The sequence below is a fragment of the Nyctereutes procyonoides genome, unplaced genomic scaffold, assembly GCF_905146905.1.
Source record: "Nyctereutes procyonoides isolate TBG_1078 unplaced genomic scaffold, NYPRO_anot_genome, whole genome shotgun sequence".
Classification (NCBI taxonomy): domain Eukaryota; kingdom Metazoa; phylum Chordata; class Mammalia; order Carnivora; family Canidae; genus Nyctereutes; species Nyctereutes procyonoides.
Window position 1 is genome coordinate 5,266,647 of NW_026575082.1, and position 6,076 is coordinate 5,272,722.

At 37.8% G+C, this 6,076-nt stretch overlaps 1 non-coding gene across 1 annotated transcript; it reads left to right on the forward strand.

Annotated features, from left to right (window-relative positions):
- The first annotated feature begins 4,729 nt into the window (after positions 1-4,729).
- Positions 4,730-4,801, forward strand: TRNAA-UGC (transfer RNA alanine (anticodon UGC)). Its single transcript has one exon. It is a non-coding gene; the product is annotated as a tRNA-Ala (tRNA).
- Positions 4,802-6,076: the final 1,275 nt, after the last annotated feature.

Here is a 6,076-nt window from a genome sequence, read left to right on the forward strand (position 1 = left end):
CAATTTGGCTCCCTGGAGCTTCCCGAACAAATACCACACACAAGGTGGCTTCAATGAGAGTTTATTTTCTGGCAGCTCTGGAGACCAGAAGTCCAAGATCAACGTGTCTTCAGGGTTGTTTCCTTCTGAGGTTCTTAAGGTAGAATCTGCCACGACTCTCCCCTGGCTTCTGGTGGCTCGCCTGCAATCCTTGGCTGGTAGACTCACCACCCTACCTCCAGAGTCACATAAAATTCTCATGTGTGTGTCCAGATTTCCCTTTTATAAGGAAACTGGTCATATTGGATTAGGGCTCATCTGACTCCAGCGTGGCCTCATCCTAACAAATCATGTCTGCAATGATCGTTTTTTCAAATAAGGTCAGATTTTGAGATACTGTAGTTCAGGTCTTCAATATCTGAATTTTTTTTTTTTTGGGGGGGGGGGATCACAATTTACTCCATAACAGAAGACTGGATCCAAAGTGGGCCAGATCCCATGAATGGGAGAATAGATTCAGGGAGAAACCACCCCCATCCCCTGTTCTGAGCCCCTCATGGCCCACCCCCAGACATGGATAGGGAACCTATAGCACATCCCAATGCCCAATAGAGGTGTCAGGATATATTCGTTTGTGATTGTTGCTGTAACAAATTTCCACAAATTTTGAGGCTTGAAACACCATACATTTATGATTTTATACTTGTGGAAGTCAATAGTCTTGATGCTATTATTTGATATTTTATGTTTATAATTTTTTTCTGATTCTCTGATCTGAATATGAAATTTGAAAAGAATTTTAAAGCTTTCCTTTAGAACTTCAAAAATAGAACTAAGAAATTTTATATATATATACACATAAGATTTATATTTAAATTAATTAAGAGACTTTTAAAAAAAATTTTTTTTAATTTTTATTTATTTATAATAGTCACAGAGAGAGAGAGAGAGAGAGGCAGAGACACAGGAGGAGGGAGAAGCAGGCTCCATGCCGGAAGCCTGACGTGGGACTCGATCCTGGGACTCCAGGATCGAGCTCTGGGCCAAAGGCAGGTACTAAACCACTGAGCCACCTAGGGATTCCCTAATTAAGAGATTTTTAAGAATCATTACATGTCTAATTCTGTGTAATGCATTAAAAAAGAAATATATAGACATAAAATTAAAATGTTGCTATTTTATACAATATACACATTTCAAACCATATATCCAACTGAAATTATAAGAAATACTTTAAATGAAGAAAGGTTAAATATAAAATCTGTAAGGAAATAATGTGCAAATTATTTATTATTATTTCTATTATTATTTATTGTATCTCTTCTACCTGAAGATATACAATTCTTTTCAACATTTGTTCTTTTGAGATGGGCTTACGGAGGAGTTAGTGCTTGATATCAGCCCTGACAATTTGTTAATATTTGATTAAAATCTACTAAACATGTGTGGAATGTCCAACCAAAAATGATGACTAGTGGCAAATAGTTCTTTTCAACACCTAAAAACTTAACATTTTTGTGAAGATTAAGGTGTCAGCATTTTACTTTCTTCTGGAAGTTCTAAGGTAAAGTCCATTTCTTTGTCTTTTTCAGCTTCTAGAGGCACTGCATCCCCTGGCTTCTAGCCCCTTCCTCCAACTTGAAAGCCAGCCATCACATCACTTTGGCCCATGCTCCTGTTACAGAACTCCTTATATTACTCTCTGTCCCATGTAAAGACCCTATGATTACATTGGACCCACCTGTATCCTCCAGGATAATCTCCCTGTCTCAAAATTCTTGATTTAATTACATCTGCAAAATCCCTTTTGCCATGTAAGACAACAAATTTACACGTCTGGGGATTAGGACTAAAACTTCTTGGAGTGGGAAGTCATTATTTGAGGTAACAACAGAGTGCTGCCAGATACTAGCTGAGGAAGGAAGTAGATGCCACAGGCTCATGGCCAGCTAGGAGTCTTGAACATTTCCTTATGTTGCCCATGGATTTCCCCCCACCCATCCTTTCACAAACTACTGGAAAGGTCGATGTTTCCTATTGCTTTATTCAAGTACTCCTTGTGGTAGATCCTACTGGTGTTCACTACTATCTATATTCTCTTACCTTCCTGGGCACGTGGAAGACTATGCTTCCTGTCATCCTGGTATTCTTGCCAAGGGGCCATGATTGAAATTGAATTTTACTTTCCCAGACAACAACAACAAAAAACCCTACTTGTTTCTCCATGTTCCCCTTTCTTCTGCTGATGGGGCCAGTGACTAGAAAAGTGGTTAAGATACTATCAGAATGAGTCCCTGAGGAACAATGTGGAGCAGAGACTTCCATTTGCACTCTATCCTTACCTCACGTATGTTGTAAGAGATTTTGTATGTGTAAAAAATAACCTTTTTTTTTTTCTGAAGGATTAATTCACTGCCATTTTGGGGTCATTGTCCATGTCATCTGGTCTTCAACTGAACCATAGCACATGAATTTTTTTACTGTATGTGTTTTTTTTTCTACCAAACTGTGAGTCTTTGAGAGAGAAAAATAGTTCTTTTAATTATATTCCTAGTGATAAAATAACATTTGGCTTAATTATGGTATTTGAAAGAGTAAAATAATTAATCAAGGAGTGCATTCTTGCTTATGTAGAGTCTTCAAGTGTTCTCTCTGTCTTCATCACAGAGGAAAGTTGAGGATATTTTGCAAAATATGGATTTTTAAATAATTCCATATACTTTCATAATGAAATTTTATCCATGCATACTGGCTATGAAATCTTATTATTCCATTAAACAACATTTAACAAAAACAGAAGGTAAATTGTTACTTTTTGGTACTTTTATTTTTTAAATTTTTTAATTTAAATTCAATTTGGCAACATATAGTATAACACCCAGTGCTCATCACATCACGTGCCTCCTTAGTGCCTGTCACCCAGTCACCCCACCCCTCCATCCTCCTCCCATTCTGTAACCCTTACTTTTCAGTACTTTTAAAGACTATAATGATTGTCTTGTTCAAAAGAATTGCCTATATTTTGGATTTACTTTAATCAATATTTGAATTCTGTACTTTACGTTTTTTCAAAAGGAATATTAACATCTGAAGTTAAATATCTAGGATTATAGAAAATGATACAGGGATAAAGATTTTCTAAAGCCATCATTATATTGGAACCAGAGGCAAAAGGAAAGGAGGTACTTTTTTTTCTCTTGGTATTCTGTATTGTTTTGGACCTTCTGCTCTATTAGTTGCATTGATATAGGGAAGTGTATCCTATATCATTGAATTGGTTCATAAGTGAGTTTATTGTTCTTAGATTCTGATCTTACCTTGGCCAAAAAATGTCCAAAATTGCTAAGATAGAGCAAGGGTATGCTTTAAAGTTTGCATCTTCTTAGCAAAGAGAACCAGTATCAGAGCCAGAATATACTCTTAGTGATAGCTCGGAAATTAGATTTTCTGTAAAGCTCCAATGAGCTCATCAAATATTTAGAGAGCCCTACACGAATAATCCTATCAAGGGATATGCTGCATTCAGCATTATGGGTTGTGGTAATCAAGCAGATGAAACCAAAGAACAGCTCTTTCATTTACTTCTGGTATTTTTTTTTATTCTTTCATTGTGGAAATGTTATTTATCAAATAACTATTTCATCTTTATCATTGTAGCCAGTGAAAACCAAGTGCTGATAGTTCTCCACATTTTGGATTCCTGTCTCCTGGAACATGCTCCACTCAGAGCAATGGTGCTTCCTCTGGCCACTGCCAATGCCACGTAACTTAGATGGGCTGTTAGATCCAGAATCCCATTTCCCTGTTCTGAGGGAAGTATTGTTATGGCAACAAATAGACTCCTGCTTTATTTTTTTCTTCTCAGTAACAAGACCCTCTATTCTGATCTTCACCCCAGGAAGGATATTAAGGTGGTTCAGGATACCCCACCCCAAAATACAGCACTCTCGCACAAGGATTATTTTGAGATGAGGGCAACTGTTTGCTTGGAAGCACACCCTAAAATCCCGTTGTGATGCCCCCAGCCCGCACTGTACAAGGACGGGGATGCTAACCCTGTTGCCTGAAGGCAGCAATGCCCTAAGGAGATGCTATACCCTCAAACCTTTCTAGAGAGCCCTTATCTCCCATTGGTTTTCCCCATACATTTACTTTCCCCAGTTTGCACCTCTAAAAACCTAAACCCCTTTCCTTTGTCTTGTCACTTTTCTACTGATTGATTGCTCCCGTGTCCCAACTACCCCTCTGAGTTACTCATCCCTGGATTTCTCCCTCTTATATGTGGTGGGGAGACAGTATTAATAAACTGTTTTTCTCTTGTTAATATGCCTTATGCTGGTCTAATTTTCAAAGCACACACACAGAACCTAAGGAAATAGAGGAGAGAGGTTTTTTGTTTTTTTTTTTTCCCTTTCCCCTATAGACATGGTGCAATATAATTAAAATATTTTCTTGGATCAATGAGTGGGAGACCACAGAAATAAGATGAATTTTGAAGGACGGTAGTGCTTCATCATGTCTATAAATAATGTTTGGGAAGCTAGCACAATGTGAGCTATAAAGCAGCAGGACTATTCTATATTAATGGTGCAAAACAGTCCATGAGGAATGCTTAAGAACTCCCTGTGACTGAAATTTGAAGCCATAGGAATCCAGTGCTATTTCATTCCCTAGATGGAGATCATCTGCCCATCTCATTAAAAGGAAAAACTGTGCCAACTCATCTCCATGCCAGGCTGCTTTCAGACCTGGGGATGTAGCTCAGTGGTAGAGCATATGCTTTGCATGCATAAGGCCCCAGGTTCGATCCCTGGCATCTCCATGACTTTTCCCCCAACTGTACTCACCTGTTTTTTTTTAGACTCATTCATTAAACATCATAGCATCCTCATAGTGGAAGGTATGTCATCAGCCTGCACATTAGTATAAAGTGACATCTTTCTCTACTAAATGAACTATATGAAAAGCTCATATTGTGGTAAAAATTTCTCTTAGTATTAACAGCATCTTTTTATTAATCCAAAATAAAAATCAAGCCTTTTCAACAAATCTTCACTTCCCTACTTGACTCATTTACATTACTGCTAACATCTTATTTCTTTTAATAAAACCATACAAATGGTCAGGTGGAAACTTACCTGCTCTGCCATGGGCAAGGCCCACTTAAAGAATATGAAAACACAACAAATGTATTTATGACATTTTTTTATTTTCAAAGTCTTTTCACATAGGATTTCCTTTTAGTATTCACAGGAAAATTATAGGAGTTAATGATGCCAGGATGCCTCATAGACTTTACAAAGTAAATAGATGTCTTTGTTGAGTTCCCCCTTCTTCTGCATTATGTATCTATTTGAATATCAGGGTGCACTTTCATCCTGACATCTAGCTGTATCTCCCATTCTCATCAGATCGAAGTTAAGGTAACCCTTATTACGCCAGTTGGCCTCCCTTCTCAGAGGACACATGATGATGTTTGACATGAATGAAGTTACAGTTCTCCCTCTGTGTTGAGTATCACCCCTGAAGTGGCACTGCTTGCCTTTACTTGTTTGCATTATGAATAAAACCTAGAGATCCCATGTTCAACACTTAATTTGCTAGGATAAATCTAAGACCTTCAGATCAAAGATGTTTTAAATTATGTAATACAAGGATGTACATGGATTCATATTTCAGAGCAATATTAAAAGCCCCCTTAACTTATTCGCCATCTTTGAGAAGCTATTAAACTTGAGAAGAGAGCGAACCAGTTTCTCTAATTACTAACATATATTATACATTTTATTGCTTCATTTGAAATAGTATCTTTCTTGGTCTGCTCTCAAGGTCAGTGTCCCCTTTCCTGGCACACGAAGATGCTTGGGAAGAGGGAGAGAAAGGTTACAGGCAGCAGCTCTGCCCCTGTCACTACCTGCCTGAAACCCTGTGACAATCCCCATATTTTCCTGACAGCCTAAAAGACACCCTTCTTTTTCTCAAAGCGTGACTCAACTGTCAAGCTCTTGAACTGAAGTCAAATACCATTTCATTTTTTTGTATTCTGGAAAATGAGAGGACTGTCAGAGAAGCAAAATCAGAAACCATAAAACAAATA